This window comes from Dasypus novemcinctus, chromosome 31 (assembly GCF_030445035.2).
Source record: "Dasypus novemcinctus isolate mDasNov1 chromosome 31, mDasNov1.1.hap2, whole genome shotgun sequence".
NCBI lineage: Eukaryota > Metazoa > Chordata > Mammalia > Cingulata > Dasypodidae > Dasypus > Dasypus novemcinctus.
Window position 1 is genome coordinate 8,707,279 of NC_080703.1, and position 13,204 is coordinate 8,720,482.

The 13,204-nt window shown below is 38.6% G+C and overlaps 1 long non-coding RNA gene and 1 pseudogene across 3 annotated transcripts in view; one reads left to right on the plus strand and one right to left on the minus strand.

Moving 5' to 3' along the window:
• LOC139437973 (uncharacterized) overlaps positions 1 to 13,204 on the plus strand; it is a 208,276-nt gene that overhangs the window by 72,411 nt on the left and 122,661 nt on the right. The window lies entirely within an intron of this gene.
• LOC139437966 (14-3-3 protein gamma-like) lies at positions 602 to 1,434 on the minus strand (annotated as a pseudogene).

Consider the following 13,204-nt stretch of genomic DNA (forward strand, 5'->3'; position numbering starts at 1 on the left):
CAGGAGACAGATAACACCAAAACTAACCTTGATAAAGCTGAGTAAGGGTGTAAAGCCACAAAACACTAGCAAAGAAAAATATACAGTCAGTGGCTTGATGTTACATATGGCTGCAATGTAGATATACTGTAAACTGCAATTTAGTCTTAATACCATCAACTAATCGGAGACTTCAGGAAACTGGCAAGGCCTAAACCATAGGATAAATATACCTTATTTCTAAGTCTGTCAATTTGGGATCTAAACTATTCCATGTCTGGTAGAGTACACTCTGAAAAAAATGCACAGCTAAAACAGATGAGATAGAAAGTACCCAAAACTTAAGAGCATATGTACAAAAAATCCTTACTGGAACCACAGAATTTACTGAATGAAGGCCATTCCATTTAAGTTTTCTTTTCATCTTAAAACCCTATCTAGCAATAAGTTAAATTAAAGACAGCTCCACTTGCATTCATCTACAGAACAGTCCATATGCCAGTGTGAGGATGCTATTCCAATACCAGCACAGCTAGCCTGACTTTCCACTAGTGGTTTTTTGGCAAAAATGTCAAAGAGGCAATCAAAGATAGGACAGTTCATGGGTTTCTCCCAAGGTAGGTCACCCCTCCATTTCTTTCCCCCACCTGACCCCCAACTCATGGGAAAAAAATAAAGACTGTAGTAGTAGCATCAGCGTGCACAGCCAATCCACCTGGGGGCCTAAATTGTTGCCTTCTCCACCATCGTCGTCTTGCTGATCACTTGTCCAGAGAGTGAGGTTGTCATGGAGAAGCTGCATGATGAGAGTGGAGTCCTTGTAGGAGTCTCATTGAGAGTGTCAAGCTCGGCGATAGCGTCATCAAAAGTAGTCTTGGTCAAGTGGCTGGCTTGCTCTAGGGCATTCTGGATCTCATAGTAGAAAATGGAATAGTTGAGAGCAAGGCCTAATCTAATGGGGTGAGTAGGCTGCATGTGCTCCTTGCTGATCTCATGGGCCTCACTATAGGCCTTTTCAGAGGACTCCACAACCGTCGCCCTTTTCTCTCCTGTGGCTACTTTGGCCAGGTAGCGGTAATAGTCCCCTTTCATCTTCAGGTAACACACTTTACTTTCATACTGGGTCTCACTGCAATTCTTGATCAGGTAGTTATCCAGCAGGCTCAGCACATCCTGACATACTGCTTCCAACTCCTATTTTCTCACGGTAAGCATGAACCATCTCTTCTTATTACCATCTGCAGAGGTCTTTTGCTCAATGCTACTGATGACTCTCCAGGAAGAACGGTGTGCCCCAACAACATTCCTGTAAGCCACAGAGAGAAAGTTTCTTTCTTCACTGGACAGGGGCTCATTCAGCTCTGTCACGTTCTTCACGACCGCAGCCATGTGGTCATAGCGCTCCACCTGCTCAGCCAGCTGGGCTTTCTGCACCAGCTGCTCATGGTCCACCATCTTTGTGGGCTGGGTCGGGCTGCACGAGGAGACCAGGGCAGCCTGAAGCATGTGGAGGGTGGCTGCTGTGTGGTGGGAGCCTGTGTGCTGGAGAGACCGACCCACAAAGCGACCAGCTCTGGTGGCGGTGGCACTGAGGCTGTGGCTCGAGCTGTGACCACGGGACTGGGTGCAAGGTGGCTCAGTGTCAGGACACTTTTGAGCAGAAATTGGAGGCCCCCAAGTAATTCATTCAGCACATGTTCATGGAGCAGGCCAGTCCAGCAGCTCCACCTGGAACCTGGCTCTGAATGTCTGGAATGGGAGGGGTCTGAGGGGCCATCTGCTCCAGGACCCTCACCTGTTGCTCAGCATCTCCAGGCAGCCACTCCCTCTTTCCTGTCCCTCCTCCTGTCCCCTGACAGACCCTGCCCCCCCAAGGGCCTGTATATCATCCCAGTAGAACAATGCTAATGTCATAGGTGTTTACTGAGCACTTACTATGTGCCAGGTGCCTTAGTGTGCTGCTTCAGCTTAATCCTTGCTCCCTTGTCCCTCCTTCTATGCTCTGACCTCAGTTTGCTCTGACCCCAGAGCTTGCCCCTGAATGTCCTGGCAAGGCCTGGCTGCTTCCAGGGAGGAGAGCCACCCATAGGAGGCTAAAACCAGAACCCGACTGCCACACTCTTCCTTGTTGTCTCCTCACCTGGTCTCTAGTTCTTCCTCACAAACAAGACCCCCACCCATACCTGGAAAGTCACCACCTACTCACCTGCTCTGCCAGCCCCCACAAGTCTTCCTTCAGGTCCCAGCTCAAGTGCTGCCTCCCTGGGCAACCTTCCTTTGATTCCTCCAGGCAGACTTCCCTACTCCACAGCCTGTGCTCCCTGCTCCCCTTGTGCACTCTCTGCTCCTTATGGCATTTGTGGCATCATCACTGTCAGCAAGGCTGTCTCCATCTCCCCTTAAGGTACTGTCCAAACTGAGTCCTCTCACTGTCTTACCTGGGGAAGCTACACAGCAGGTACCCAGTCAACACTGGATAAAAAAAATGAACTTATGGCTATGAAAGGTCTTGGAGGCCAAAGATATTGGAATCCTGAATTCTCAGAAGGGCTCAAAATGTGTTCAGAGAGGGCCCAGCTTAGAGCCCTTAGAGCCAGAGTAGATGAGAACTGGAAGTGTGGCCAAGCACCCAGGACAAGCCACCAGCCCCGGGCATGTGTACCTCCAGGAGTGTTGCAGCAGCTTGACCCCTGAGGCTTGAACCGCTGTGAGTGTATGAAGTAATTTAACTCTCAGACAGTTGTCTGTGCCATGTAATTAAGCTTAGGTCATTCTGCAGGTCATTCTGGAGGTGCAGAGGGAGCTGCTGGTAGAGGAGCTTGGCTTTGTCACCTCTGAGTCACAGCATCTCTCTGAGATGGGACAGATGCTGGGCTCTCAGGATGAAGGATGAAAGGGGCCTCGCAGGTCCTCTGAGTCATATGTCTGCTGCAGCCTCTGCAGTGGAAGCCTGTTCTGAGTGCTTGGTGTGTGCCATGTGTGCTTGTCACCTGCCTTGTTAGAGGCTGGGGGGGGGCACAGTCAAGCCTGGGAGAGAATTCAGGCACACAGCAGGTCAAAACTCTGGCTAGGTGCTGCTGGGACTGTGGCCACTCTGGGTGGGATTCGGGTGTCTTGCCCCCAGGAAAGGGCTCAGATTCCAGGTGACCTAGGAACCCAGCTGAACATCTGTGGGCTCCAGAGTCCAGTGCCCAGCTGCTCTGGGGTGGAGACCTCTGGGGCAATGATGGGTTGAGCTGTCTTGTGGGCCCTCGGCATTTGCCCGTGTGTGTGTGGGGGGGGGGGGGCTGGCCCCCTTCAGCAGAGGCAGCACGCATCTGGCATCAAGTCTGGCTGTTTGGCCATGATCTGCCCCAGGACCAGGCGTGCTTGTCCTCTGCGGCTGCTTTAGCCAGTGTTGTCAAGAGCAGCCCAGGCCTGGGCTCCCTGCCTGTTAGGAGGCCCAGGGAAGTCCCATTCTGTGGGGACAAAGGAATATTTTACATCCCCTAGTTCCCTTTGTCCTTGAAATAACCACGTGTGATAGGTATTGTCCTGCTTTCCTTTTGGTCCTCACTGGACCAAAAGGACTGGGGTTCCAGGTAACTTGCCCCAGTTGCATGCCTTGTAAGGGGCAGGATGTGATAGACCAAGCCTCACCTGCTTCTGCAGCCCACAGGTCACAAACATCCACAATTGCCAGATGGGGGGCCATGGAGGTGTGAGTGCTCAGGAGCATGGGTGCTGAGAAGGGCGCCGCTGGTGCTGGGGAGGGAGCACTGTGGTGGGCATGATCTCTGAGCAGGGTCTGGGGGCTGGGCAGGACTGGCTGGAGGTGGAGGAGTTGAGGCTACAGAGCCATTTTATGTATTCAGATATATATTTAACAGCTATTAATTACATTCGTAGTGTTGTACTACCATCACCACCATCCATTACCAGAACATTTCCATTGTTCCAAATGTTAATGCTATACATTTTAAGTCTTAACTTCCCATTTAAGACTTTAATGTCCCCAAAATACCTACTGGCTGGATTTTGGATTTTATTCTGAATGAAATGGAAACGAGATGGAAAGCCAATTGAGTGTTTTGAAGTTATTGTATGCCTTATTTTAAAAATATGTGTTTGGTTGCTATGTTGTGAATAGAATATATGGACTGATGTTGGAAGCAGGGGGACAGACTATGAATCTCATGCAAGAATCCAGTAGAGATGATGGTCAGGAAAAGTATGGTACCATGGAGATTTTAAAAGACTTAGACTTGCTTCATATAGTACCTCAATATCTCTTGAAAATTTTTATCACTTTTCAAACAAGTCCTTTTTGATATGACTTTTTTCCTCTGAAACGTTAAATATCTATAATAAAACTTGACAAAAGAGTTTTAGGTAAAGGTATGTTCATTATTTGCATGGCATAATAGCTTCTCAGAAAATATGATATATGATGCAAAACACAGAAATTACTCTCTATGTTTGAATGAACCAAAGTATTTTATGCACAAGGGAGAGAATAAGGCAGCCTCTATATGACTCTTTACTCTGTGATGCTCCTGAGATATTTCTCCACATTTTGAAGAGTTTTCTTGAAAACCCAAGGAGGTTGAAAACTTGGTGAAGTAGTAGGGCAAAAAAGGAAAAAAAAAAAAGGGTAAATACAATAGAAACTGTAAATGTACAATTCAGAAGTATTAATTAAATTCATAATGTTATGCTACCATCACTACCAACAATTATCAAAATTTTTCATCACATCAAGTACAAACTCCATACCCATTAAGCAAAACCTCTCCATTCCCTCTACACCCACAGTCCCTGATAACCTCTAATCAACTTTCTGCCTGTATGTATTAGTTTATTCATTCATGTAAGTGGAATCAGAATATTTGTCCTTTGTGTCTGGTTATTTCATTTGGCATAATAGTTTCATTCATCCATGTTGTGGCATGTACAGAGTTTCATTCCTTTTTTTGACTGAATATTATTCCATTGCATGTTTTATTTATCTTTTCATCCTTTGATGTACACTTGGGTTGTTTCTATCTTTGGGTTATGTTAAATAATGCTGATATGAACATTTATGTATAAGAATCTGTTAGGGTTGCTGTTTTCATTTCTTTTGAGTATATACCTAGAAGTATGGTTCCTGATCATATGGTAATTCTATATTTAAACTTTTAAGAAATTACCAAATTGTTTTCCACAGAGGCTGCACAATTTTACCCTTCCAGTCACATTATTTTTAACCATTTTTTCTTTTGTAAACAAAGCAAGCATACAGAAAAGTGCATAGAACAAAAATTGTCAATTTAAACACTAATAACCAAGCAAACTCCCATATAATTGAAACTATTGCCAATATCTCAAATCCATCCCAATGAACAATGCTTTACTTTGCTCAGAAATTACCAGACAACTAGCATTGTAGGAATTACATTTTTAAAAAAAATTAACCACCTTTTAATATACCGGAACAATATTGCATAGTTTTTCCTGTTTTTATAAAAAAAAAAGTCTTATGCATTTATTTGTTTTCAATTTTTGCTCTTTTATTCTATTACCATGTATACAGCCTAACGTTTCCACTTTTAATCACATTCAAATATATAATTCAGTGATGTTAATTATGTTCACAGTGTTGTGCTAAAAATCATCACCATTCATTACCAAAACTTACCAACCATCCCAAATAGAAACTCTGTATATTTTAATCATTGACTCCCTACTCCCTACTTCCACCCTGGTAACCTACATTCTAAATTCTGATTCTATGAGTTTTCTTATTTTACTTATTTCATATCAATGAGATCATACAATATTTGCCCTTTTGTGTCTCATTTATTTTACTCAATATGATGTCTTCAGGGTCTATCCATGTTGTTGCATGTATCAGAAGTTTATTCCCACTTATGGCTGAATTATATTCCATTTTGTGAATATACCACATAATGCCTATCTTTCATCATTTAATGCACACTTGGGGTCCTTGAATCATTTGTCAATTGTAAATAATGCCACTAAGAACATGGGTGTGCAAATATCTGAGTACCTATTTCCAATTGTTTTGGCTAATTATCTATGAGTGTGATTGCCAGGTCAAATGGTAATTCTATACTTAAATTTCTGATGAATTGCCAAATGTCTTCCATAGTGGAACCATTTTACATTCCCAATAACAACGAATGAGTGTACCTATTTCTCAACACCCTCTTCAACACTTGTAATTTTCAGTTTTTGAAATAGTAGCCATTCTAGTGGGTGTGAAATGGTATCTCATTGTGTTTTTTATTTGCATTTCCCTAATGGCTAATGATATTGAGCATCTTTTCATGGACATTTTGGTCATTTGTATATTATCTTTGGAGAAATGTCTATTCAAGCCTTTTACCCATTTTTTTAAAGGGTGTGGTGGTTTGAAGTTATATATTCCCCAGGAAAACACGTTCTTAAACTTAACCCTTGTAAATACCAGTAAATTGCTCTCTCTGCTCACTGGTCCTCTCACCCATCCCCCACTTTTACCATAGGCAGCAGTGGGGATCCAGCCCTCGACATACCTTGCTGGTACCAGTGAGAGAGATGTAGAAACCTGGTTCCCCAAAATTGAAGGAGGTATGGTAAGGCTCAAAGCTTCCCATTGCTTTTGATTAGCTACTTTGGATCACTGGGGGCATGGCCCTGAGGGCAATTATTATTCCAGTGCCTCTCTTTCCCCAACAAAAGTGGCAGAAGAGACTTAAAGAAAGATTACATCCTTAGAACTGCAGAAGACAGTTGGAATGCATTTGCTAGAATGGTGCCAAGTCTAGGAAGTACAGCTTTGGGGAGCCATGGAATTAAAGTGATAACAGAAAGTAACTACCAATGAAGAATTTTATATCTGGAAAGACTTTCTTTCAATAATGAGGGAAAGATTATGACATTCTTAGATAAACAAAAGCTGAGGAAGTTTATCACCACTAGAACTGCCCTACAAGCAATGCTAAAGGGAGTTATACAGACTGAAAGAAAAAGAAACTAGACAGTAGTTCAATGTGACATAAAGAATAAAGGCATTAGATAAAACTAACAATATGGATAACTATAAAAGAATATTATATTGTATTTTTAGTATGTAACTACTCTTTTCACACACTAAAGGTGTCAAAATGCAAATGCAAAGAATGTAATGGTATATATATATATATATATATATATATATTTTAATGTACAATGAAATAATTTGTAATGAGTACCAAAAAAAGGTAGGGGAATAGTGAGGTATAGGAACACTGTATCAGTATGATATGGATGTCAAATTGTTTTCAAATCAAATATGACAGTTACATAGTTAGGGTGCTAAACTTTAACCCATGGTAACCACAGAAAAATATATGAAAAATAAACCCATGAAGAAATGAGAAGGTATATATTATGGAATAATACAAAAAGCCAAATGAGTATGAAAGTTAACATTAATGGAAGAATTGAGGGACAAAATAGTTAAAAGACTTACAAAGACTTTTCTTAACTGACAGAATTGTGCAAGAGAGAGTGTAAACTACAATGTATGCTATAATCCATGTTTAGTGGCAGTGATCCAAAATGTGTTCATCAATTTTAACAAATGTACCACACTAATGAAGGATGTTGTTAATGTAGGAAAATGTGGGAGTGGTTGGGAGTAGGGCATATAGGAATCTTTTATATTTTTTTATGTAATATTTATGTAATCTAAGTATCTTTTTTAATTAAAAAATAAAGAAAAAAACTAGCAAAATGGTGGAAGAAAGTCCTGCATTATCAATAGTTACTTTAAATATAAATGGATTAAACTCTCCAGTCAAAAGGCAGAGATTAGCAAAATGGATAAAATAGCATGCCCAAATACAGTGCTTACAAAAGACTCACCTTATAATTTAAAAATATAAGTAGATTGGAAGTGAAAGGATAGAATAAAACATACCATGCAAGTAAAAATAAGAGCTGGAGTAGTTATAATAAAATAGATTTTAAGCATAAAACTGTTACAATAGACAAAGATGGCTATTATATACAGATAAAGAAGTCAACTCAGCAAGAAGACTCAACAATAATAAACATATATGCACCTAAGAGCAAAGCACCAAAATATATAAAAGAAATACAGGTTTGAAGGGAGAAATGTTGGTTCTATATTAAGAGTTGGAGACTTTAACATGCCATTTTCCACAATAGATAGAATTTTTGACAAAACAGTAAGAAAATATAAAACTTGAATGATACTCTAAATCAACTTGATCTACTAGGCATATATATAGAACAGTTCACCCAACATAATATATATTATTCTCAGGTGCAAATGGATCATTTTCAAGGAAAGCCCATGTATTAAGTCACAAAACAAGTCTCAATGAATCCAAAATACAGAATTTATAGAATATTCCTTTTCTGACCACAATGAAATGAAACTAGAAATCAATAACAGGAGTAGAAATGTAAAATTCACAAATATGTGGAAATTAAACAATGTACTATTCAACAACCAACAGGTGAAATAGCACAAGGGAAATTAGAAAATATCTTGAGGCAAAAGAAAATGAAAATACAATGTACCAAAAACTTGCAGGATTCAGCAAAGGTAGTGTTGAGAGAGAAATGATAGCTCTGACTACTAACATTAAAAAAGAAGAAAAAGGGATTGTGGCTGAAAGGGAGTAGTCTAGGGATGTAAATGTCAAATGAAAGAATGCTAGAGAATAATCTGGGGACTGAATAACATAGTGAACCCAAAGGTGAATGAGAACTGTGGTTAATAATACAAATACAAGAATCTTCCTCTCTGAACTAGAACAAATGTTCACCACTATTAAAAGGTGGTAAGAATATAGTGATGCAAGGTAAAAATATAAGTAATGTAATTTATGTATTATAGTTAACAGCAATACTGTAATATTCTTGCACCAAGGTCAAAGAAGGTACCATATCAATGCTGTCAATAATAGGGAGGCACAAGACTTTTTCTTTTGGACTAAGGAAAAAGTGCAAAAGTTTACTGGGGCAATGATAGCACAACCCTGTGATGAAAGTGGTATCCAATGAGTGTAGACTTTAGATAGGAGGATAGCATGGGACTGTATAACACAATGAATTATGTGCTGGAAGATGGATTGCGGTAAACAGTACAATATCAGTGTGTTCTCTTGTGAACTATAACAAATGTGAAATCCTAATGCATAGTGTTAATAATAGTGGACACCACAATCCATATGGACCATAGCTAATGGTAATAGCCTGATTACGTTCTTTCAAAATCTGTAACAAATATTCCACAACAATGTAAGTTGTTGGTGGATGGGTGATGTATTGGAATTCTGCACAGTAAACATGGTTGTTTTGTAAGCTCACAACTGCTCTAATAAAAAAATAAAAAAGATAAAAAAATCAAAACAGAGAGCTATCCTTAAAATAGTACAATAAAATAATATCAAACTAAACCCAAAAGGAACACAAGGAAGGAAATAACAAACTAAACTTGGAATAGAAATCAATGAAATGAAGCATCAAAAAACAATATATATCATCAACCAAAAAATCAGTACATTTGACAAACTTTTACCTAGACTGAAAAATAAATATGAGATAGGACAAAGTTAACTAAAATTAAAAATGAAGGGCATTATTACTCTTTTTATTACCCCACTCAAATAATAAGAGGATACTATGAAAAACTGTGTATTAACAAATTAGATAAGCTAAATGAAATGGACAAATTCCTAGCAACACACAAAATACCTATATTGATGAAAGAAGATGTAGAAGATAACTAGTAAAGAGATGAGTCATCAAAAACTTCTGAACAAAGAAAAGCCCAGGACCATATTACATCACAGTGGAATTTTACCAAACTTTCAAAGAAATTTAAGACCAATCCTGTTCACACACTTCCAATTAAGGAGTCTAGTGACTTCAAAGTTTATGTACCCCAGAAAAGTATATTCTGCATGTTAATCCATCCATGTGGGTGTGAGCCCATTGTAAGCAGGATATAGGTGAGGAGTATCTTAAAATGTGACTCACCTCATTCAGGGTGGATCCTAATCCTCTTACTGGAGTCCTCTAGAAGAGAATGAATTCAGACACAAATAAAGTGATGGAAACAATAATCTGGAAACAAAGTTGCCTGAAGGAGAGGGGAGATATGCAGATGCATCTCCCTCCACTTCTACTGTTGTTGCTACATAGTGTTCACTGACTGGATTTTTGAAATAGTTGATTCAGAAGGTTCCTCACTGTTTAATAGTTAGTTGTTTTGGAAGAGGGACTGATTCCTGGAGTTTTCTACTCCATCATCTTCCCACTATTCCCCTGTATGCATGCATTTTTACATGTGTCATTGTGTACACATGCCCAGGTTTCTCTTGGGAAATTGTTGGCCGACTCATTGAACCATATTGTATGCAGATATTCAACTGTGTTACAAAATGCCAAAATGACTCCTAAACCGTTACACCATTATGTGTGCCAATGTCACTGTATGATAGTATGTATTGTTTCACATCATTTTTGCACATCATGTTGTAAGTTTTTAAAATTTTGGTAAATCTTGTATGTAGGTATGTAATTGTATCACCTTTTAGTTTGAATTTTTATTTCCCTCTGAGCACCTTTCTTTTACTGAATTCTTTTTTTTTTTAAAGATTTATTTTTATTTATTTAATTCTCCTCCCCTCCCCCGGTTGTCTGTTTTCTGTGTCTTTTGCTGCGTCTTGTTTCTTTGTCCGCTTCTGTTGTCGTCAGTGGCACGGGAAGTGTGGGCGGCGCCATTCCTCGGCAGGCTGCTCCCTCCTTCGCGCTGGGCGGCTCTCCTTATGGGTGCACTCCTTGCGCGTGGGGCTCCCCTACGCGGGGGACACCCCTGTGTAGCATGGCACTCCTTGCGCACATCAGCACTGCGCTTGGGCCAGCTCCACACAGGTCAAGGAGGCCCGGGGCTTGAACCCGCAGACCTCCCATGTGGTAGACGGACGCCCTAACCACTGGGCCAAAGTCTGTTTCCCTCTTTTACTGAATTCTTTCATGAAGTACTTGTTCAATTATCTTGCCCAATTTTCCTATAGGATTGTATGTTTGTACTGATTTCTAGAAGGTGTTAATATATGCTGGATACATATCCTTTGTCATTTTTATATGTTGTTAAAGTCTTCTCTAACCAGTTAGTGTCGCTTTAAAAATTTTTGTATTATCTTTCATTAACCAAATCTCCTTAATTTTTCTGTCATATATTTCTTTAAATCATATTCATGGTTGTTATTAACTTCTGTGTCTTGTTCTTAAAGAAAAAACAAATGATAAATACAAATATTGCTTTATAATATCTTTATATTCTTTCCCTCAACTTTTTGCATGTATTTAAAAAGTTGACATTTTATTGTGTATATTGAGACAGATGTTCAATTATTTTTACATGCATACCTAATTGTTCCAGGACTATTTTAAAAATTTGTCCTTCCTGCACTGATCTGCAGTACCAATCTGGTCTTATATCATGGATGGCTCTTCCTGTTTCAGCACTCTTTCTTCTTTACATTGGCCTGTTTTCCTATTTGTCCCCTGTCACATACCTTGAGTAGTAATTATAGGATGACCCATATTATGATACAACAGGTGTTCTCCTCTTTTTCAAAATGGGTTTTCACTTTTACCATCCCACTGAATTTCCATATAAAGTTTAGATCTAGGTTGTCAAACTCATTGAGCCTTGCTTTCATTTTTATTTTGTTATCACAGTGCATCTATGTCTCATCTCCAAAAAATCCTTCTCCCATCTGCTTAATCATTTTTGGTTAATAATTTAATATTCCATAATGATCACATTAGGAGGTGGATGAGAAAATTCCATGTACTCAATATGTCTTATTTATCTATAGTTCTAATTTATTTATCCATATTTGCCATATATAGATGGATGGTAATGATTATTAAATATCCATGTCACTACCAGCCAACTTAAGATACAGCATATCACCAATAGTTTTGATGCCTTCTATGTGCAATAGCAGTTTTCTTTTCTCAGAAGTGAAATATAAATTTTCAATTAAAATAAGCAAAAGCTACACTATTTTACTTCAAATTTTTGATGAGTTTAATACAGAATGTCAAATAACATTCTATGACTCTCATACTATAACTCTACTTCTGACTTTCTGAACACTAGCACATGCTCCCTTCTAAACTCCAGCCTTGCAAAACTACTTGAAGACATATAATATGCTTTTTCTTTCTTATATTTTCTCCATTATAATTTTTTCCATGAAATATTTCTTTTCTATCTTTTGTATTACTGGCTAATTTTTACATCTCTCTCAAAATTCTCAAAACACATTCTCTTCTTTAGAGAGCTCATTTGCTCTTTTAAAGTGTCAATTATATGCCTGCTCTTTTTTCTTACATTGTAATTTAATATGTAGCACTGTATTGGTTACAAAAACTTTTTTCTCTCTCTTGCTATTGTGTGATCTACCTAAAGACAAGTTCACCATCACATCTCCATTTAGTGACTAAAGATAAGCACTCAAAAGATGACTATGGAATGATGTTTTGTATAATAACAGCTGAATACATTTTACTCCTTCAATATTTGATTTAATTCAGTATGTGTTTTTTGGTATTGAGGCATAAAATGATTAGGAGACATGACACAGATTTATGAACCTTACTAAGGAAGCATATAATATTTACACAAATAGTTGTACCTATTACTGTTTTATATAAGTTCATAATAAAGTATTCAAATGTGTAGTAAATTTTAGTTGAAATGAAAGCAATATGGATGGAGGGATTCAAATAATTCTCTCATTTAATAATATTTATTGAGCAATTGTTATATGTCAGACATTCAGCACCATACTGGAAATGAGATCATCCAAATATTCTCATTCCCTGCCATCACAAAGTTCAGAATCTAGAGTGGAAGCCAGGCATTAAAAATTGATGTGATTTTTCAATTGTTTTTACATGGTAAGAGGGAAAATAGCGATTAAAGATGAATTTGTTTCCACCTGGCAGTTTGGACAAGGCTTCTTAGAAATGAAGTACAGAGATAGGACACACTGTTAGACTATTCCAGTGTGAATAGAATAGGCTAAAATGTCTCATTATGAGGAAGAAATTGAAATGTGAGGAATATAAATAAAACATTAAGCAAGACTGGAGAAACTGGAACTGAGGATATAAGCAAGGGGACATTATTACACCTGAGCCATATAATGTGTATAAAAATTTT